Source organism: Ambystoma mexicanum, chromosome 12 (assembly GCF_040938575.1).
Source record: "Ambystoma mexicanum isolate Mex_15411 chromosome 12, UKY_AmexF1_1, whole genome shotgun sequence".
Classification (NCBI taxonomy): domain Eukaryota; kingdom Metazoa; phylum Chordata; class Amphibia; order Caudata; family Ambystomatidae; genus Ambystoma; species Ambystoma mexicanum.
Genome location: NC_090936.1, coordinates 1242422087 through 1242445592, shown reverse-complemented (window position 1 = coordinate 1242445592; position 23506 = coordinate 1242422087). Strand labels below are relative to the sequence as shown.

General features: G+C 49.8%; 1 protein-coding gene across 2 annotated transcripts in view; it reads right to left on the bottom strand.

The window, feature by feature from the left end:
* Window positions 1-23506, bottom strand: part of PAH (phenylalanine hydroxylase) — a 418172-nt gene that overhangs the window by 301364 nt on the left and 93302 nt on the right. The gene's annotated exons all lie outside the window — the stretch shown is intronic.

Genomic DNA, 23506 nt, shown 5'->3' with positions numbered 1-23506 from the left:
TTAGTGAAATCATTCATGGTCTATTTTACTCGGTGATGTTCAAAAGTTTTTTTCTGTAGAGTTAAAGGGCATGCTACACAGTGGCCACACTTGTGGTGGCCCACTAAGGGAGGCATATCCCATAATGTGGCTTGTATTGCTCGTGGTGGTTCTATGAACGTGTGAACCAATGCGTCTCTTAAGTTTCTGTTCTTTTTGAATGCAAAACATGGGCCCTTGTCCAGTGTCCCCGGATGTTTGATCAAATGCCAATTCTTTTTTATGGTTTTCTGAATCAATGGACTTAGTGGTCCAAAGGTTGTGACACATACCATCCTGTTCAACTCTATCTTGGGTTTATTTTCCAGACAGATATCTCTTGGTGTGTTTTTGGCTCTTTTTCGGGCCTGACTGATGGCCTTTCGTGGGTAACCCCTGTTGATTAGTCTTTTTCCTAAATCCTCTGCATGCAGTTGAAATTTTTCCATGTCTGTGCAGTTCCTCCGTATTCTTAAAAACTGCCCGTAAGGTAGGTTATATTTTAAGCCCATAGGATGGTAGCTTTGAAAATGGAGAAGACTGTTACGATCAGTGGGTTTCCGAAAAAGTTCTGTCTTGAGCCGGTCACCTGTTTTGTAGATATGTAGGTCTAAAAAGTCGATTTGGTGGTGATCCCATTGTATTGTGAACTTTATGTTGGGATTTCTTGAGTTTATCCAGAGATGAAAGTTCTGTAATTCCAGAGGGGTCCCTTTCCATATGATGATAATATCATCGATGAATCGTTTCCATAAGGAGATGTTTCCTAGGAAAGGGTTCTCTTCACAGAATACATTTTTGCTTTCGTAGTGTGACATATATAAATTAGCAATGTCAGGGGCAAAAGTGGCTCCCATACTGACACCCTTAATCTGTTTGTAGATCTGGTTTTGGAAAAGGAAGAAATTCTCCGACATCGCAAGTCTGGCATACTCCAAAATGAAATTCTTCGGGGCGGACTCAGTATCATTTCTAGTGTTCAGGCATTCTCGTATGGCTTCTAGACCATCAAGTTGGGGGATCGATGTGTATAAAGCCTCTACGTCCATTGTGGCGAGTAGACTGTCGGTGCTCAATGTGAGATCGTTTAGCAGGTTGATAGTGCTCGTTGTATCCTTTAAATAGGAGGGCATCTTCAGAACGAAGGGATTTAGAAAATGGTCTGTGTAAACAGATAGTGGTTCCAGAAGTGATTAACAGGCAGACACTATTGGTCTGCCAAGGTTTTTTTTAACATTCTTATGCATTTTGGGCAGAATGTAAAATGCCGGAACGGGTGGGTTTGTTTTATTTAAGAACCTTTTTTCTTCTTCGCATATCCAACCCTGCATTAGAGCATGCTGTGTCCGGCTGGCAATTTCTTCCTGAAGATCTTTTGTGGGATTATGATCCAGAGGTTATGATATGATATGATATGATATGGTATTTGTAACACGCCTATACACATGTGTTTCAAGGCGCGACGAGGCAGGGAGGGGGGGACAAGGGGAGACAGAAAACGATCTTACTAGGCCAGGTGTCATTCAGATCGCGCAAGTGCAGGGGTGGGGGAGGGGGAAAAGTGCAAGGGGAAGGGGAGGGGGGGAAGTGCAATACAAGGTAAGAGGCGTAACGTAGTAAATAAATAAATAGGGCCAGCTGCTGGCAAGTGTGAGGTCAGTGCAGAACAAGTGCTGGCGAAGGGGGGGGGGCTGTAGGGATACAGAGACAGTCCCGCAGTGCAAAGGGGTTCCAGGGCATCAGTGCAAGTGGAGAGTGGCAGGGCCCAGGACCGAGGCCGTTTAGAGTGGTCCAGTTGCAGGATCAGTGCAGTTTCAGTGAGCAATTAATTAGCTGTTCAGCAGGGGAGAGGGAGAGAGAAAGCAGAAGCAAAGAGGAAGGTTTTGAGATGCTTCCGGAACCGGAGATGGTTCTCCTCAAGTTTCAGGGAGGCAGGAAGGCTGTTCCAGAGGGAGGCCCCTGCCGCGGAGAGAGATCTACCCCCAGCTCGTTGCTTCGAGAAGCGGCTAACCCTGAGGGAATTGGAGGCGGATGAGCGAAGGGCTCGGGAAGGAAGATATTTGGGAAGAGAGAGTTGAAGGTATTTAGGACCCAGGCCCCAGAAGGCCTTGTGGACAATGCAGAGGGTTTTGAACTGTATCCTCGCAGCCACTGGGAGCCAGTGTAGAGATTTCAGTCCTGGAGAGATACGGTCCCTGGGCTTGAGGCCAAGGACAAGTCTCGCAGTTCTGTTCTGGATGAGTTGCAGAGGGCGGAGAGTGGAGGCAGGCAGATTAAGATAGAGGCTGTTACAGTAGTCCAGCTTCGAGAGAACCAGGGCTCGGGAGACAGTGAGCTTGTGGGGGAAGGAAGGAAGGGAAGAATACCTCTGAGGAGGTGCAGCTGGTAGTGTGACCTCTTGGCGACGTCAGAAATATGAGGAGAGAAGGAGAGTGTGGAGTCGAAGATGACCCCAAGGGTTTTTGCCTTGCAGGTAGGAGCAGGGAGGGGGCCAAGGGAGGCAGGCCAGAGAGCTGCAGGGAAGGAGGGAGTGGGAGTACCGATGAGTAGAATCTCAGTCTTACTGGCATTAAGGCAGAGGTCATTGGCGGCACACCATTCTTGGATAGCAGACAGACAGTCAGAGATGAGGGAAGGAGAGGGGGAGGCTGAGGGTAGCCTGAAGATGAGTTGGGTATCGTCCGCATAGCACTGGAAATTAGGGCAGAGAGCGGCGATGCGGTGGGCAAGGATTGCCAGATACTGGTTGAACAGCCAGGGAGAGAGATTAGATCCCTGGGGGACACCACAGGTGGAGAAAAAGATGTCGGAGTGTTGGAATCGAGGTTCAAGAGCAGGTCTTCACGGATGTTCAGGAGAGCAGTTTCCGTGCTTCTGGCAGCTCTGAAGCCAGATTGATGGTCATGAAGACTACCAACAGATTCAGCATGGAGGTTAAGCTGGGAGATGGCCAGTTTCTCCAGGAGCTTGCCCAGGAAGGGAGTGATAGAGATAGGGCGATAGTTAGCCGGGCAGGAGGGGTCGGAAGAGGGTTTCTTGAGAAGAGGGTGCACAAGGGAGTGCTTGAGGGGGGAAGGGAAGACTCCAGAGGCGAAGGAGTGGTTGCAAAAGTCAGCCAGGGCAGGAGCCAGGGAGTCGATGTGGTCCTTGATAGTTTTGGAGGAACAGGGGTGAACCTGTTTAGACGAGACTTTCATAGATCGGACTTGTCTGGAAACCTTGTCAGCAGAGAAAGGTGGAAAGGCAGAGAAAGAGGGAGGAGGGGTGACCGCAGAAGGGCCAGAGGAAGGGCCAGGTAGGGAGGGAGGGAGCTGAAAGGAGGAGAGCGAGGACAGGATGTCCTGAGTTTTAGAGATGAAGTGAGAGGCCAGTGCAGTGCAGAGGGCCTGGGAGGGGACAGGAGAGGTAGAGACTGCAACAGGGTTGGCCAGCTCCTTGCAGATTTTAAAGAGTTCGGCGGAGTTGTTTGATGCCGCAGAGATGCGGGCTTGGATAAGGGCTCTCTTCTTGGTGAGAACGGAGAGCCGGTACTGCCTTTGGAGCAGGCGGCAGGCCAGTTTGTCAGAGGATGAACATGAAGCACGCCATTTCCTCTCTGCAACCCTGCACTTGCGTTTTAGGGTGGCGAGATCCAAGTCATACCAGGAGTTACATTTGGCTTTGGGCTTCAGGCGGATTCTCATGACGGGGGCAAGGATATCAAGAGTAACAGCTCGATCGTCAAGGAGGCGTAGGCATTCGATGTTATAGTCAGCGGTATCCCAGACGACTATCCCTCCTCCCTTATCTGCTGGTTTTATTGTAATGGACTTATCGGTTTCCAAATTCCTCATGGCTATTCTTTCTTCTTTATTGAGATTGTCTTTGTAGTAGTTGTCCTTTCTGAAACCAGCCATTATAGTTTTAGTGACCACTTTCTCAAAAGTTATTATTTCTCCAGAGTCCGCCCCGACGAATTTCATTTTGGAGTGTGCCAGACTTGCGATGTCGGAGAATTTCTTCCTTTTCCAAAACCAGATCTACAAACAGATTAAGGGTGTCAGTATGGGAGCCACTTTTGCCCCTGACATTGCTAATTTATATATGTCACACTACGAAAGCAAAAATGTATTCTGTGAAGAGAACCCTTTCCTAGGAAACATCTCCTTATGGAAACGATTCATCGATGATGTTATCATCATATGGAAAGGGACCCCTCTGGAATTACAGAACTTTCATCTCTGGATAAACTCAAGAAATCCCAAAATAAAGTTCACAATACAATGGGATCACCACCAAATCGACTTTTTAGACCTACATATCTACAAAACAGGCGACCGGCTCAAGACAGAACTTTTTCGGAAACCCACTGATCGTAACAGTCTTCTCCATTTTCAAAGCTACCATCCTATGGGCTTAAAATATAACCTACCTTACGGGCAGTTTTTAAGAATACGGAGGAACTGCACAGACATGGAAAAATTTCAACTGCATGCAGAGGATTTAGGAAAAAGACTAATCAACAGGGGTTACCCACGAAAGGCCATCAGTCAGGCCCGAAAAAGAGCCAAAAACACACCAAGAGATATCTGTCTGGAAAATAAACCCAAGATAGAGTTGAACAGGATGGTATGTGTCACAACCTTTGGACCACTAAGTCCATTGATTCAGAAAACCATAAAAAAGAATTGGCATTTGATCAAACATCCGGGGACACTGGACAAGGTCCCATGTTTTGCATTAAAAAAGAACAGAAACTTAAGAGACGCATTGGTTCACACGTTCATAGAACCACCACGAGCAATACAAGCCACATTATGGGATATGCCTCCCTTAGTGGGCCACCACAAGTGTGGCCACTGTGTAGCATGCCCTTTAACTCTACAGAAAAAAACTTTTGAACATCACCGAGTAAAATGGACCATGAATGATTTCACTAACTGCAACACGAAGGGAGTGATCTACGTGATACAATGCCCTTGCAACCTGATATACGTAGGCAAAACCATACGGGCCATCAAGATGCGAATATCGGAACATCGGTCCTGTATCAGGAACAAAGTTGCCGACAAGCCACTAGTAGAGCATTTTACCAACAAAAACCACAAAGATACAGATCTACGATGGTTCATTCTACAAAAAGTAACACCTGCAAAGCGGGGGGGGAGACTTGAATAAAACACTGACGCAATTAGAACAGCGTTGGGTCCACAAACTAAACACTGTGCACGCAGGTTTGAATATTGCGGTAGAATGGAAATCTTTCCTGTAGATCCCAAACATTGGCAGCGTCATCATGTATATGCACCTGCAAAATGCCTATGACCTGCGGTCAAGAAATGTAATATGAAATCTCTACCAAAGGGCTATGAATGAATTAAGATGCCTATCAGTGTCTATCAGCTGTAAAGATTTCAAATAATGTCGAATGGCATGCATAACAGTGAATTGACTGGGCCACTCGAACCTGTGTACAAATTGACCCTTGTCGAACATGTGTATAAATTGTGCTATGTTACTATGTGGATTTGTTTTCCATTACTAAAAGCATGTCAACATCACGTCATGTCACTACCCTGCCAGTCATTTCAAGCACAAGGGGCGCTTTCAGTGTTCTAATTTATTTTAATTTCCCTTTAGTTTCACTAACACGCCCTGTTCTTCAACAAGGCTTCTGAGGTTACCATGGAAACCATTTTTCAAGTTTACACTTCTAAATTACTTTTTTAGACAGGCCACACCATGGCTAAGACTGATAAATGTTTAGTTTTTCAATTCGAGCATTAATGGTGGAGTTATCTGTCTTTTTCGGACGCTCTCGATCCAACATGGCCGACATAGATATCATTTTTCAAATTTACATTCTAAATTATGTTTTTAGATTGGCCACATCATGGCCAAGACTGATATTAGTGTATTTTTCCAGTCCGAACCCTAATGGTGGAGTTATCTGTCTTTTTCGGACGCACTCGATCCAACATGGCCGACGTAGATATCATTTTTCAAATTTACATTCTAAATTACGTTTTTAGATTGGCCATACCATGGCCAAGACTGATAATAGTGTATTTTTCTCGTCCGAGCCCTAATGGTTGAGTTATCTGTCATTTTCGGACGCACTCGATCCAAAATGGCCGCCGTATAAATAGAAAAGGCTCCTAGCAACAGCGTTACTAACGCTATGCCGCCAGGCCCCTTTCGAGCCCCGGAGTGAGTCAGCACATTCCTACAGCGCTCTCCACTGGCCCGCTATTCGTGATTCATGCACAAAGGTAAGATCTTTGTAGACACACCACCATTAGGTCAGGCATTTTGTTCCCCGAGTGGAACCCCCACTAATATGCCCCTTATTCATTTATGTGTTCAGGTTCCCGTGCGAGGACCGCATATTTAAATCAGAGTCCATCCCACTCCAAGATCCTCACAAGTGAGGTAAGATTGGTTGACCTATAACTCATTTGTTATTTAAGTATCTGTAAGACACCAGATCACTATTGAGTGCCCTTCTTTGCTTTTTAATAGGATTACACTAAGATCCTTCCCACGCCTGGCGTAATACTAGAAATTCGTGCCAGTGGAAATAATTATCCACAGGTAAGCTGTGGCCTCACAGTATTGGATTTATTCCTTTGTTTAAATGATACACGCTCGAACACACTCCCCTGACGAGTTTTTCCCTTTCCCCTGCAGCACCTATTCCACCCCGTGCAGCACTTTGTCCTGATGAAGGCCGTACATATGCTGGGACATAATTGGTCCACCTAAACGGCCGAAACACCTTGGTGTAGACGCACCCCGAACAACAGTGCATTGTCACTGTCCACTACCAATTGTCAATTCACGAACCCCTTTTTTTGTCTGTTGTTGCTTACTTTGTCTAATTGTGTTGTTTTATACTGAAGTATATGAATCACCATAACAAACTATGTATTTTGATTGAGTTTGTGTTACTTACACGACTGTTGTGTCAAACTATGTGACCCCATGTGTTTGTAAATATATCCTATAAGCCTGTACGGTTGGTTTCATTAAACCGTGTGATGTTATGTTGTTTGGAGAACTATTCACTCTATGTTGATTTTTACAACTGCATAGATAAACAAACTATTATTTTCTCCAAACAACAAAAAAAGTGAGTTTCTTTCTTTTTCTCCTTTAATGCAGAGGGTAATAAGGGGTGAAACAGTGTGTTTTCATTAGAGCACTCATCTTTGTACCTGTCGATTACAGAGCAAGGATTGCTGCTCAGGGAAAATCGCATCATCATCCCGCTGAGCCTGCAGGACAGAATAGTGGTGCTTGCCCATGAAGGCCACCAAGGAATGGCTCGGACGAAGGCTCGAATCCGGCACCGAGTGTGGTTTCCACAGATAGATGAGAGGTTGAAAGGCTAATCAACACCTGTCTACCCTGCCAGATAACCGGAGCCCCACCTGATCCAGAACCCATCCAGTCAGCGGAACGAGGTCATGGTAGATGGGATGCAATAAGCATCGACTTTTTCACACTGCGAGAAGGCCTGTACCTCCTGGTGTCTATTGACGATCACTCCCGATACCCCGAAGTCAAGGTAGTTGAATCCACGGCAGCGGAAGGGGTTATCCCAGCCATGGAAAAGATGTTTGCAACGCATGGACTGCCCACAACAATCAAGAGTGATAATGGCGCACCATTCCAAGGGGAGGAGTTCAAACAATACCTGCAGGAACTGAACATACGTTACCATCACATCATACCAAGGTGGCCCCAGGCGAATGGGGATGTGGAACGGTGGTTTATGAGGACACTCAACAAAGTGCTGAGGTTGTCAAGAGCGAACGCCAGCCAGTGGAAAGTCGACCTCTACCATTTTCTACGAAACTACCGGGTCACCCCTCACAGCACAACTGGTGTCCCGCCAGCAGATCTCATGTTTGGCACAGTCATAAGGTCTTCCATTCTGCATCACCCCAGCAGGAGCCCCGACAGATTTGACGAAGAGCGCACCGAAAGAAGGAGAACGGGAGCCAATGCACACATGAGTGCCAAGAGGAGGTCGAAGACATCCGACCACCAGGTGGGCGACCAGGTGGTCATGCTGCGGAACCCGACAAGGTCCAAACTGGACTCCCGTATGAGTCGCTCCCATGAACTGTCAGTGAGATACAAGGGACCATGACAACTGTAAAGCGAGGACACCGCCAGGTAACACGAAATGCGTCGTGGTTCAAGGCGGTGCCACGCAACCTATGGACTGATGGCGAATGCCCACAAGAAGAGGAGGAATCCCTGCCGAACGAAGGAGACCCTGCTCATTTTTAGGAGGAGGTAGAAGCGGGTGACAGAACGTGGGAGCAGTGGCATGGGTGAGCTGGACATGGAAGGTGAGGCACCCAGCGAGACGGTGGTGCCCAGCCCCAGAGGGGGGCGATATGGTTTAAGAACCACCACCAAGCCGCCAGCTCGGATCAAAGACTATGTGTGGTAGTCTGGCCCCCTAGAACTATAAAAAGGGGAGGCACCCGGGGGTTTAAGTATTTGCCGATCTGCATTTGTGTGTCTGTTTAATGTTAAGTTAGGTTAAAATAAAGGAGGAATGTTTTATCCGCCCTGCATCCCGCAACGCAGTGACGCAGGGCTCCTAATAAAAGCCCTGCCCCCGCTGCGCCACTGCGGCCGACACACACGGCCTTCAACGTTCTATCTCCCCACGCGCCTCCGCGCAGAGATAGAACATAACAGTGGTGAGGGCTGCAGTACACACACATGATAACATGACATATCATGCAACGACGATGGGCGGCAGCGGAGGGACTCTTGGTCTCCGCATGTGCGGTGACATGATGGCCCCATTGGAAGCCATAAAAATGCACAACATGCAACTTCCCGGCAGAGGCAGGGGCACACATCTGCTATTGCAAAAGGACGGAACAACACTGGAGCTCCACCTCGACTGCTTTAGCAATTTTCAGCATCAATAAACATTTCTCTTCAGCCTCCACATTCCTCTGTCCCTGAGAGAAGGAGAGGAGAAAACCGCAGGATCCCCCACTCACTGCTTCGCAATGTTCCCGAAACGATTCATTCCGAATTCTTTTTCTATTGTGTTTCAGGCGGAGGACAATGACAAAGCGCATTGAAGATGCATCCAAGGCAGGGGGCCACTTTCCACTCAAACACTAGTACAAAGGAAAACATGCACCCTAAAAATGATGAACTCTAGTAGCCTCTAATACGTATTATCCTAATCAACAAGAAGTGCCTCATTCTCCTACACACACAAGGGCGGTAAAGGGGTGGGCGAAGGGGTGAGAAGGGACGGAGTAGGACTGTCACCAGAAGTGGTAAATGCGGAAGTAGAGGCGTGAATACCCCCCTACTCAGAAGCACCACTGCCCGCTGCATAAAGATCGAGGAAATTGGACCTGATATGCCCTGAAATGCTCAGGTGCCCACGAGTCACACGAGTCCACTCATGCCCGGCTAGTCTCCAACACCCGCTCATGCCCGGCTAGTCTCCAACACCTGCTCATGCCCGGCTAGTGTCCAACACCTGCTCATGCCTGGCTAGTCTCCAACACCCGCTCATGCCCGGCTAGTGTCCAACATCTGCTCATGCCTGGCTAGTCTCCGGCACACTTTCATACCTGGCTAGTCTCCGACAACCGCTCATGCCCGGCTAGTCTCCAACACCCGCTCATGCCCGGCTAGTGTCCAACATCTGCTCATGCCTGGCTAGTCTCCGGCACAATTTCATACCTGGCTAGTCACCGACACCCTCTCATGCCCGGCTAGTCTCCAACACCCGCTCATGCCCGGCTAGTCTCCAACACGCGCTCATGCCCGGCTAGTGTCCAACATCTGCTCATGCCTGGCTAGTCTCCGGCACACTTTCATACCTGGCTAGTCTCCGACACCCTCTCATGCCCGGCTAATCTCCAACACCCGCTCATGCCCGGCTAGTCTCCGGTTGCTCATGCCCGGCTAGTGTCCAACACCCGCTCATGCCCGGCTAGTCTCCGGTTGCTCATGCCCCGCTAGTCTCTGACACCCGCTCATGCCCGGCTAGTCTCCAACACCCGCTCATGCCCGGCTAGTGTCCAACACCTGCTCATGCCCGGCTAGTCTCCAACACCCGCTCATGCCCGGCTAGTGTCCAACATCTGCTCATGCCTGGCTAGTCTCCGGCACACTTTCATACCTGGCTAGTCTCCGACAACCGCTCATGCCCGGCTAGTCTCCAACACCCGCTCATGCCCGGCTAGTGTCCAACACCTGCTCATGCCCGGCTAGTCTCCAACACCCGCTCATGCCCGGCTAGTGTCCAACATCTGCTCATGCCTGGCTAGTCTCCGGCACACTTTCATACCTGGCTAGTCTCCGACAACCGCTCATGCCTGGCTAGTCTCCAACACCCGCTCATGCCCGGCTAGTGTCCAACATCTACTCATGCCTGGCTAGTCTCCGGCACACTTTCATACCTGGCTAGTCTCCGACACCCTCTCATGCCCGGCTAGTCTCCAACACCTGCTCATGCCCGGCTAGTCTCCAACACGCGCTCATGCCCGGCTAGTGTCCAACATCTGCTCATGCCTGGCTAGTCTCCGGCACACTTTCATACCTGGCTAGTCTCCGACACCCTCTCATGCCCGGCTAGTCTCCAACACCCGCTCATGCCCGGCTAGTCTCCGGTTGCTCATGCCCGGCTAGTGTCCAACACCCGCTCATGCCCGGCTAGTCTCCGGTTGCTCATGCCCCGCTAGTCTCTGACACCCGCTCATGCCTGGCTATTCTACGACACCCACTCATGCCCGGCTAGTCTACGACACCCGCTCATGCCCAGCTAGTCTATGACACCTGCTCATGCCCGGCTAGTTTCTGACACCCTCTCATGCCCGGCTACTCAGTGACACCCGCTCATGCCTGGCTAGTCTACAACACCTGCTCATGCCCGGCTTGTCTCCGACACCCTCTCATGCCCAGCTACTCTCTGACACCCGCTCATGCCTGGCTAGTCTACAACACCTGCTCATGCCCGGCTAGTCTCTGACACCCTCTCATGCCTGGCTAGTCTCCGACACCCGCTCATGCCTGGCTAGTCTCTGACACCCTCTCATGCCCGGCTGCTCTATGGCACCCGCTCATGCCCGGCTAGTCTCTGACACCCGCTCATGCCCGGCTAGTCGGCGACACCAACTCATGCCCGGCTAGTCTACAACACCCGCTCATGCCTGGTTACTCTCCCACACCCTCTCATGCCTGGCTAGTCCATGACAGCCTCTCATGTCCGGCTCGTCTACGACACACTTTCATGCCCAGCTAGTCTCCAACACCCTCTCATGGCTTGCTTGTCTCAGACATCCTCTCATGCCCGGCTCGTCTACGACAACTGCTCATCCCCGGCTAGTCTCCAACACCCGCTCATGCCCGGCTAGTCCCAACACCCGCTCATGCCCGGCTAGTGTCCAACACCTGCTCATGCCCGGCTAGTCTCCAACACCCGCTCATGCCCGGCTAGTGTCCAACATCTGCTCATGCCTGGCTAGTCTCCGGCACACTTTCATACCTGGCTAGTCTCCGACAACCGCTCATGCCCGGCTAGTCTCCAACACTCGCTCATGCCCGGCTAGTGTCCAACATCTGCTCATGCCTGGCTAGTCTCCGGCACACTTTCATACCTGGCTGGTCTCCGACACCCTCTCATGCCCGGCTAGTCTCCAACACCCGCTCATGCCCGGCTAGTCTCCAACACGCGCTCATGCCCGGCTAGTGTCCAACATCTGCTCATGCCTGGCTAGTCTCCGGCACACTTTCATACCTGGCTAGTCTCCGACACCCTCTCATGCCCGGCTAATCTCCAACACCCGCTCATGCCCGGCTAGTCTCCGGTTGCTCATGCCCGGCTAGTGTCCAACACCCGCTCATGCCCGGCTAGTCTCCGGTTGCTCATGCCCCGCTAGTCTCTGACAGCCGCTCATGCCCGGCTAGTGTCCAACACCCGCTCATGCCCGGCTAGTCTCCAACACCCGCTCATGCCCGGCTAGTGTCCAACACCTGCTCATGCCCGGCTAGTCTCCAACACCCGCTCATGCCCGGCTAGTGTCCAACATCTGCTCATGCCTGGCTAGTCTCCGGCACACTTTCATGCCTGGCTAGTCTCCGGCACACTTTCATACCTGGCTAGTCTCCGACAACCGCTCATGCCTGGCTAGTCTCCAACACCCGCTCATGCCCGGCTAGTGTCCAACATCTGCTCATGCCTGGCTAGTCTCCGGCACACTTTCATACCTGGCTAGTCTCCGACACCCTCTCATGCCCGGCTAGTCTCCAACACCCGCTCATGCCCGGCTAGTCTCCAACACGCGCTCATGCCCGGCTAGTGTCCAACATCTGCTCATGCCTGGCTAGTCTCCGGCACACTTTCATACCTGGCTAGTCTCCGACACCCTCTCATGCCCGGCTAGTCTCCAACACCCGCTCATGCCCGGCTAGTCTCCGGTTGCTCATGCCCGGCTAGTGTCCAACACCCGCTCATGCCCGGCTAGTCTCCGGTTGCTCATGCCCCGCTAGTCTCTGACACCCGCTCATGCCTGGCTATTCTACGACACCCACTCATGCCCGGCTAGTCTACGACACCCGCTCATGCCCAGCTAGTCTATGACACCTGCTCATGCCCGGCTAGTTTCTGACACCCTCTCATGCCCGGCTAGTCTATAACACACTCTCATGCCTGACTAGTCTCCGACAGCCTCTCATGCCCAGCTAGTCTCTGACACCCTCCCATTCCCGGGTAGTCTCTGACACCCTCCCATGCCTGGGTAGTCTCTGACACCCTTCCATGCCTGGCTAGTCTCCAACACCCTCTCAAGCCAGCTGTTCTATGACAGCCTCTCATGCCTGGCTGATCTATGACAGACTCTCATGCCCGGCTAGATGTGACACCCTCTCATGCCTGTCTGGTCTCCGACACCCTCTCATGCCTGGCTAGTCTGTGATACACTCTAATTCCAGCTAGTCTCTGACACTCGCTCATGCCCGGCTAGTCGGCAACACAAACTCATGCCCGGCTAGTCTACAACACTCGCTCATGCCTGGCTACTCTCCGACACCCTCTCATGTCTGGCTAGTTCATGACAGCCTCTCATGACCACCTAGTCTACGATACACTTTCATGCCCGGCTAGTCTCCGACACCCTCTCATGGCTCGCTTGTCTCAGACATCTTCTCATGCCCCGCTCGTCTATGACAACTGTTCATGCCCGGCTAATCTCTGACACCCTCTCATGCCCGGGTAGTCTCTGACACCCTCCATGCCTGGCTAGTCTCTGACACCCGCTCATGTCTGGCTCGTCTATGACGCCTGCTCATGCCCGGCTAGTCTCTGACACCCGCTCATGCCCGGCTCGTCTATGACGCCTGCTCATGCCCGGCTAGTCTCTGACACCCGCTCATGCCCGGCTTGTCTATGACACCTGCTCATGCCCGGCTAGTCTCTGACACCCTCCTATGCCCAGGTAGTCTCTGACACCCTCCATGCCCGGCTAGTCTCTGACACCCGCTCATGTCTGGCTCGTCTATGACGCCTGCTCATGCCCGGCTAGTCTCTGACACCCGCTCATGCCCGGCTTGTCTATGACACCTGCTCATGCCCGGATAGCCTCCGACACCCTCTCATGGCTGGCTAGTCTCGGACACCCTCTCACGCCAGCTAGTCTATGACCGCCTCTCATGGCTGGCTATCTTTGACACCCTCTCATGCCTGGCTAGTCTACAACACACTCTCATGCCTGGCTTGTCTCTGGCAGCCTCTCATGCCCAGCTAGTCTCTGACACGCTCCCATGCCCGGGTAGTTTCAGACACCCTCCCATGCCCGGCTAGTCTCTGACGCCCTCTCATTCCCAGCTAGTCTCCAACACCCTCTCAAGCCAGCTGTTCCATGACAGCCTCTCATGCCTGGCTGGCCTATTACAGTCTCTCATGCCCGGCTCGATGCAACACCCTCTCATGCCTGGATGGTTTCTGACACCCTCTCATGGCCGGCTAGTCTCTGACACTTGCTCATGCCCGGCTAGTCTATGACAGCCTCTCATTCCCATCTAGTCTCTGACACCCTCTCATGCCAGCTAGTCTCTGACACCCTCTCATGCCAGCTAGTCTATAACAGCCTCTCATGCCAGGCTAGTCTCTGACATGCTCTCATGCCTGGCTAATCTCTGACACCCTCTCATGCCAGCTAGTCTCTGACACCCTCTCATGCCAGCTGGTCTATAACAGCCTCTCATGACCGGCTAGTCTCTGACATGCTCTCATACCACCTAGTCTATGACAGCCTCTCATGCCCGGCTAGTCTACAACACACTCTCATGCCTGGCTAGTCTCTGACAACCTCTCATGGCTGGCTAGTGTGCAACACCCTCTCATGCACGGCTAGTCTCTGATGCTGTCTCATGCCCGGCTAGTCTGTAACACACTTTCATGTCTGGCTAGTATGTGACACACTTTTACGCCTGGCTAATCTATGACAGCCTCTCATGCCCGGCTAGTCTGTGACACCGGCCCTCTCTTGCCTGGCTAGTCTCTGACAAACTCTCATGCCTGGCTAGTCTGCAACACCCTCTCATGCACGGCTGGTCAGCAACACACCTTCACGCCCGGCTAGTCTGTGACACACTTTTACGCCTGGCTAGTCTGTGACACCCTCTCATGCCTGGCTAGTCTGTGACACCCTCTCATGCCCGGCTAGTCTGTGACACCCTTTTGTAATGAAGGTGCTGAATTAATGGAAAACGCACCTACCAATTGAGGGAATTAGAGGGATGGGCTGGGATTCCTCCTAGGGGAGAAACAGGGGTGGGGGCTATGGGAGCTGTAGCTAGCCCCTGGACCAGGCATGGAGAGAAACTAGGAGGGACACTCGGTATATTACTCAACATGGACACAAGGAACCTGTATGCACAAATGTGTGGAAAACAAAATCACAGCTAAGCGCTTTCCATGGGGTGCCACAGATGGGCTTCACTTTGTAGGACTGCTTTGAAGACATGGCCTGTGCGCCCCAGCTCAGGGACGGGGGAAGCTGAGTTCAGGATGCTCATCTCCAGCAGACTGCAGTCGCTGGGAACGGCACTAAGTGACGCAATCAAGGCCGGCAAGCCAGCCCCGTGGCTACTTGTGGGAGCTGGGGAAATCGACCTGACCCAAAGCAGCACTTGCATGGCACCAAGGCGGTTTCAAATCACCCCTTGGACCGCAGGTATGGGAACGATAATGTGGAATGGAGATGTGCTCCAATAAGAACCAATCACACAGTAAGTTTTGTTTTCCCTTGAAAGTAACCAGCCCCCTGAATGTCCACTACAGTGTTTGCAAAGGTCGCTATCTTGCAGGTGCCGTGTGACTGTCTCCCTTCCCACTAGTTTAGGGTGTCTCGTGTTCCTTCAACTTTGGTGCTGACTAATGACAGATGAATAAAGCCCAGGAGGTCAGCACAAACATGTTATTACCTATTGCAAACTGTTTGTGGCTGGAGCGTGAAGAAATGTGGCCCCACACAGGGAATAGATCACCTGGAAGAAGGAAGATCTGTTTGCTCCAATCATGTTTTACTAACGTATGTCTCGCTATAGGGGTATGACGTCTTTCATCCAGTAAGCTTAGTGAGAACCGCGAACATGTGAAGTTTGAAGTGCAAATGTTTCTAACTACTTAAACATTGCATTAGCAGTATAAAAATGATGTTGCTGTGTGCCAATTTGTCGGCTCTCATCAACCAGTTCTGTTACACTGTGCTGTTTGATTTGTGCTTTCCCATCTGTAATAAACAGCGTTACTTCTTGCCTGGTGTGCGGTCCTTTTCAGACTAACAGTGCTACTACGACCTTTCGGGGGCCCCCTGATACATATTTGTAGGCCCCAGTGAGATCCTCAGTTCTCCCGGTCAACTGAGGGTATTGTGGCCACCCTACCTGGGGGCACGGGACAGGCGACTGCAGAACTGAGTCACACGCAACACTGAAGAAGCCCTACAGATGCTGCGCTCATGAAGCGCTGCCTGATCCCGAACGCCACCCGCGCTCATGGGGAGGGTGAAGCCACACAGGAGGCTCAGTTCCAAGGTGACTCAAGGATCTATAGGACAGGTGAGTGTAACCATCATGGTTGCATTCCCACGGAAAGGGCAGGGGTTATATTTTATGTATAGTTTAGGACGTATCCTGAAGGTGGGAGGACGATCGGCCATAGTAGTTGTAGATTTTAGTTCATGCCACCCCATAGGAAGTGGGCGTAGGTGTGCGCACACCTGCATTAGAGCAGGAGAGGTGCGTAGTAAGAGGTGGACCCCATTAAACAGGCATTGCACATAGCCTCAGGGATTGTATAGTTGCGTGGTAGTAGGTGTTGCTTGTCTTGTTATAACAGCGTTGACCTAGGTATAATGGTCCTCCCTGAAAGGTACCTTGTGTATAATAGCACACTTGCCATTTGTCAGTAGGCGAAAGCGAGACAGAGTGGGGTGACTTGGAGCCTACTTTTACTAACATAGGTTAAGGACTGTTGTCTACTAACCTGGCATGAGTCGTCGGGCCTGAGGAGAAGGCCATTGTGTTTGGTGAGAGTGCGTGGGTGGGCCTGTGAAGAAGGCCAGAGGAAAAGTGCCTTAGGGTGTGTGCGTGTGTTGCAGGAAGAGGCTATATAAAAAAGAGTGGGAGGGGGGGCCCAGGGTAATTAGGACATGGAGGGACAATAGCCAAAAAACTGGAAATAATGGCCTATCTAGATAGCCCCCTCGATCACATGTGCAGCGAATTGCCCCAAAATCCCAATAACATTTTCAATTATAATTTTAGTGTGTCAAGGAGACTGCAGGTCAGTATTTCTATTCATGGCCTGGGGAGGGAACGGTCGATATTAGAATTATAGAGAATATGTTCTCATACCTGTTAACAAAGTATGACGAGTAGGCACGATATATTGGGGCTCTGGAAACTGTAAGAGAAAACAAAAAGATTGCCGATGAAGAAGGAGGCAGAGCAGTTCAAGGAGGGGGACAGACCAAGTTCCCCGCCCCCGCCCTATGATGTTTATCCAACATTACAGCCATTTTCGCACCTCGAAACACTTGTGTATAGGCGCGTTATAAATGCCATATCATATCAGGTCATGAGAAAGGGGGGTTATGGGCTCTAGAATGCAACCCACCTCGCTGAGCTCTGGTAATGTGGTTTCTCCGTTTCTGTTGTTGGCAGCAAGGACCTTCCGCAAGCCAATAGAGGTCAACTCAGTCCTACATGCGAACAGCTGTCACCGAAAAAGTGTAATACAAAATATACCACAAGGCGAATACATCAGGGCCAAAAGGATTTGCAATACTCAAGAACTGTTTGAAGAAGAATGCAACCTTTTGGATAAAAGATTTAGGAGCAGAGGCTATGGAAACAAAAACCTGACAGAAGCCAAACTAAAAACATCAACGATAGCGAGAGAAACACTGCTGATTCCAAAAAGAAAATCCAAATGTATAGTGAAATCTATCAGATTTGTGACCAGGTACAACAAGGACAGCTACAAAATACAAAGGATACTCACCAAACATTGGAACCTACTACTAATGGATGAGCATATACGACGCAGTCTTAAACCATATCCTTGTTTGTCCTTTAGCAGAGCACCCACATGGCGCAATATTCTGAGCCCATCATTCCTATCACAGAAGAATATCATGGCACAAGATTGGCTCAGCAAACAGACATTGATTGGATTTACTAAATGTGCCACATGCTTGTACTGGAGGACGGAGCGACCTCTGAACGGGCCCATGAGATTCAGAGCTCGCCCTCCAGCACCTTAAAACGAGATAGCTGCACCTCGAGGAGGATGGGGTGCAGGATTCTCTTACTCCAACACCAATCAATAAGGACAAGTCAATGGTTTGTCAAAGGGCAGTCTGTTTAATGACAAGTACAAAAAACGGGGAAACAAATGGAAATCAGCAGTGTTGCGATCGCCTGTCTTGCTTCAACTTCCAAATTCTTCATGCAAACAGTAACTTTTATAGCAAATTCTCGTCATCATTGATGTGTAACACTCTAAAGTTGTCATGCAATTCTATTGATCGGGAAAGGTAACTTAAGTATAGGTGCTATATTTGTATATGGTAACAGGGCGTGAGGATTGGATAACTCTTATCGGGTGGGTGTCTACGCCCATCCCTCTACATCACTCATGATAGACGTCACTACAAATACAATGTCTCATTGGTTCTACTGGCTATAGGACCCTAGATTATTTGGTCCATTTTGTTTGGGTGGGTTACACCCCTAGGCATAAATCTCCACTTTAATTAGCAGCATGCAGAACGGACACCCAGATGCGGAATGCCCAAGATTCACCCTGCCTCCCTTCCATCAATTAGTACTTTAGGGCTATGTGTCAATTAGTTGGCTGAGGTTGGCCTTGAAACTGTAGCTTCTTATCAGGAAAAGTTATGGCACCCTCTGGTTTGGATGACATTAGACATTGGTACCTCTTTGCACTTTGCTGATCACGTGTCAGTTCACCGTGAATCTGCTTCATTCTCCCTCAATTTGTGTGATTGATTCCTTTGTTCGGCCTCGCCACCTGCCGGTCCTCCTTATCTCGACCTTCACGAGGCAGGCTTCTATGCTCTTAAGTTTCGATTCTTCGGAGTTGCTGCTCTCCTCCCTTCCTTGGGTTGACCTCGAATTCCTAGCCATGAGCTGCTTCTTGCTGAGTTTCGATTCCGCTCTTCTGTCTGGCTTTGAGCTAACTTATGAATCTTTCCTCCTAGGCTTACTTCTGCTTGTGTAAAATGGAGTCGCACTTGTATAGTGTGCTGCTTGAGGTAGATATATAGTTGGCGCTTGCCGCTCTATCCTCCTACTAAGCATTGCAAGCAGTATCGTTTCCTTAGCTTCTTGAGTTCCAAGCCTATTTACAGGCATTTCGCCACCAACATACATCCATTCTGCTTAACTGGTTACGTTTCTACGTAGTTCAGCATTGTGTCTTCTTTTATGTGTATTACATCCTTATCTGCAACATTTCGTCTTTGTTTATCCCCTTTTAGTTGTTGTTTCTTTCATTTGTGAGTCTTTCTGGACCATTGTGACGTCAGCATTCACCTCCAATGGGAGCCCTTTGGGTCTCTTCCAGGACAGTGTGTAAGTAGTCTTTATTTCGCGTCAGCTACTGGTACGATTGTCTCAATGGGTATCGTGTGGCACATGGTTGTCTGGTTATTGGTGCTTCAATAGGTATACACGTCCTTCTGATGGGCACTGGACAGAGCACTACTGGGGCTCTCTGTTGGTTTATTTGCTCCTTATACATCACACATCTTGGTGAGCATGCTTCTGGCATCTCAAAATGGGTGGCCGGAATGTAGGCCATATTTGCAATGGATCTCCTCCACATGCTCCATTGCAAATATGTAACACAAACCAAATGGCCAAATTTCAAAGGCTGTCCACCATTCAAAATTACCGAGCACTTGAATTGTAAAAGCAAATATGTAATATATGCCCTAGTGTGTGTTTGTGACAAGATCTACATAGGGAGAACCATTCGAGAGGTCCGGATCAGAATAAGAGAACATTCGAACAATATCCATTCACAGGACCCCAAACTGCCCCTGGCCAACCATTGGCAGAAAAACCACCAATTGGATGAAAAGAGCAAAATAAGATACATAGAACAATGAAGATGGGAACAAGAGGAGGAAACAGAACACTCAAATTACGGCAAGAAGAATCACGAATCATTGTCGTTATAGATGTGTTAAAAATTGTTTAAACAGTGAACATGACTTCAATGTTTTTCTATAGCCATGTTTTACCATGATCCCTTAGCAACCTCCTTCATTTCCCCACTATACTCACCCACCAATGTTACATACCCAGCTGTTATCCATTTAACAGACAATGCACCATGGCTTTTCCTGGGGTAATACACCATCAGGCCCTGATGGCCCCACGGACTCCCCAGCCACCTCCAACAAGACCAGACAGCATCAAAACCCAATACCGAGACAACAGCTGCACCCTGGTGCCCACCCTGGCACCGACCAAGACCAAAAACATGGCAGAACCACGCCTAGCCCACCCCACCACATTGGCAATGGCCTACTAGCCTGCCACCTTACCGAGAGAACTATTTCATCACCCATTATGTTAGCCTCAGTATGGTGCGCACACACCACATGAGACCGCATAATGAAGATTTATCCTGACTCAATGCATCATCAGGCCATTCTGTATAATAAGGAGCACCCCACCCCCATAGCGTTCAAGTCCTTAGGCTCCCTACAAATAAGGGCAATACAGGATAAACGCCAACCACAAGTTGCCATCCGTATGCGTTAAAGGAGTAGATGCTCAACTCCACGCATGCACTCTTAACCACCGTCTCACACTCCAATTCCCCTACCCATGTAGGTATGTGAACCCACTGGCCACACGCAACCAGGCACTGAGCCACAGCAAGACAGAATGCGCATGCGCGAGAGGACACCTACACTGATCTCTGCGCGCGAATGCGCCCTCTACACAACACGTACTTCTCATAGCCAGCAGTCCGAAGCCTCACAACATGGACCGAACTACCCACAAGACGCAAGGTGAGCACGCATGGAAACTAGGTTCTCATGCCCAGCTACGACCCACCACTAGACGCGCTGGCCCACCACAATCTCATTCGTGGCCCCCTAGCCACAATTTACTAGGCATGCAAAAAACGCGGTTTTCCAATTAGATGCAACAACAACACGGATGCCTCTCACTCAACCACCCTAGCATATATTAGTAGGCATGCCAAACAAGCCATTTCCAGCCACACCATAGCCTCCCACCAGCACACGCACAGGGTGCACTCGTAGATACCACACCAACTGGCTTCCACGCTTTCTCACTCGACCCCCCTAGAATATAATACTAGGCACCAGGGTCACGTGAGATCTACAGAGACACATCGGCCTCCCATCGGACGATGCACTCACTTATTGATGCACGTTCATGTTACAATGGAGCACCAGCCATCTATATTTACTAGCCAGGCACCCCTTACCAGCCAGGCATGGGACACCCATACTTCCCTCAAAGAATAGCAGGCCTCTCCCCAGCACAGGCCCAGTACCAAAGGAAGCATCATGCTCACAAACAACACAGATCTCTGTCCATACCTTAAAGAGAGCAATTCCTCTCTGTTACAGGGCCCAAACAGAGCCACTGTAAATACAGGACCACGCATATAGAACAAGAACCCCACAGGGGGCGCCGGACCAATCCTACTTAGGTAAGCACCACAAAAACCTTAATATTGGACCATTCCCGAACCACTGATCTCGAGCTAACCTTTGCCTCTTCCCTCTCTTCCTTTCTCTTCTGGCTTCCTTAAAAACCCATGAATTAATTAATGGGTACAGCACACCTAATTGCAATGTACAAAATATTTTTTAATATTAAAATGACCAACACTACTCAATCAGTCCATAACTTGTACTGTGCACAAATGTAATGTATACCATGTCACCACTACACACCAATACCTCTGTCACCTCACATCATTTTGAATATATATCAGCCTTGAGAAAGACCTTCAGGTCGAAACACGTGTCAGCTGACCACATGGGACATTAAGAATCCCACCCCCCCCATGTATGTGTACAACCAAGAAAATAAATAAACCGGCTACAAAGTAGCACCTTAAAAAACACAAAAGAGTGTGGAAAATACTTCATATTTTCATATCATATCATAGCAGCGGTTATACAAACCCGCAATGGAAAAGCCCAGGGGGGGAACAGAAGAGCAAGAAAAAAGGACAGAGACACACAGTGGGATGAGGCACACAAAAGGGGGAGAGAAAATACTTAGCAGACATTGAAAAGAACACGCAACAACAGGTGGACTCATTATTTAACAAAGAAGAGAGGGTGATAGAAGAGGAGGTGCGTAGGAAAAATAAAGGGGAAAAGGAGGAATGGTTGTCGGGAAGGATCAAATTTAGATTGGATGAAGAAGAGGAAGAAGGGAGAGAGGAGGAGGCAGAAGGAGGGGACGAGGGTAGTGTGACCTCAGATGAGGACAGAGAAGAGGGAAGACTGGAGTGATAAAGAGGGCAGTGAGTGAACAACCGACAAACACAGGAGAAGGGGGAGGAAACAAAGAAAAAGACATGATAGCTAAGAGTCTGGAAGGGACTGGTCGCTTTCCCTTTGTAGTAGAAAGTGGAAGATAAAAGAAGGTCTGGCCCAGGCAACCGAAGGGGGAGGGGAATAGAGCCCAGGATGAGGCAAATGCTGCTGTTGCAAAAGAGTAAAGGGGACGTACGTTACGTACCGTGGTAGAGAATGTACCGGGACAATCTAATATGCAGCCTGCCCTCCTTTGTGTCAGGAGCCAGCAAATGGATACAGGCAGTCAAGAAAAAGACAGCTGGGGTGAAGCTGGCAATAAGGGATATGAAAAGTGTATTTGCGACCATAAATAGAGAACAGGGGGATGAAATATGAGAGCAGGCAGGGTACAAGCAAATTAAGTAATAATGCACACGATGGGGCAACATTCAACAACTGTCGAGCACACGTATGGGAGGTCCTGAGAAGTATGTACCCCGATAGCTACGATCTGGGAATAGTAATGGCACATAGAATGAAGCCAAACGAAGACCACGCAGACTATATAAAACAGGTGCAGGTTCTCTAGATGCAGGAAACGCAACAGAGTTGCGACAAGTGTATACCCTTGTTTTAGCACATACTGGCTAAGGGGCTGTCGACGGACATCCAGGCATCATTAGACAAGATTGTGGGAATAGAAGCAGAGGGATGGCCAGTGATGCAGGCAACAATAGTACACTACTGTGAACAGAAGCAGGAGGCCAAGAGGCAGGCGGCAGAAAATGCTACAGAAGAAACTGGAAAAGTATAGAATGGAAGGGGCAATGTTTGTGGCTCATGCTGCTACAGTAGCACCCACCCAATAGGCAGGGTTTCCCGTGAGGAACACACCACAGCAAGGGGGTTATGTACAGCCACAGTGCACCTTCACCAGCTATACCAGAATAGGGCTGCAAAGCTTAAACTTGGCCTCAAGCCCAGGGACTGGGTCTTTCCAGCTGAATAATCTCTCCACTGGCTCCCGGTGGCTGGAAGGAACAAATTCAAGACCCTCTACATCATCCACACAGCCTTCTGCGGCCTGGGACCATGCTATCTCCAACTTTCCCCCGTAAATACTCTGCTGCTACAGCCCACCACTCCTCTAACTCCAACCTTTGACTGTCAAATGCTTCTCCAAGGTCTCCCTCCTCGGCTGGTGCTTCTCTTTGGAACATCCTCCCTGCCCCTCTCTTGGGCAGGACCGGCTCACATTCAGGAAACTGCTCAAAACTCTGCTGTTCTCTACCTCCTTCCCTCTTTCCATTCCCTGTTAATCAGCTCACTGCCTCATTGTCTGGTGGCCTGGTCCTCAGGAATCTCCCAGGATTCCAGGCCTTTCTTACCAGCGGATT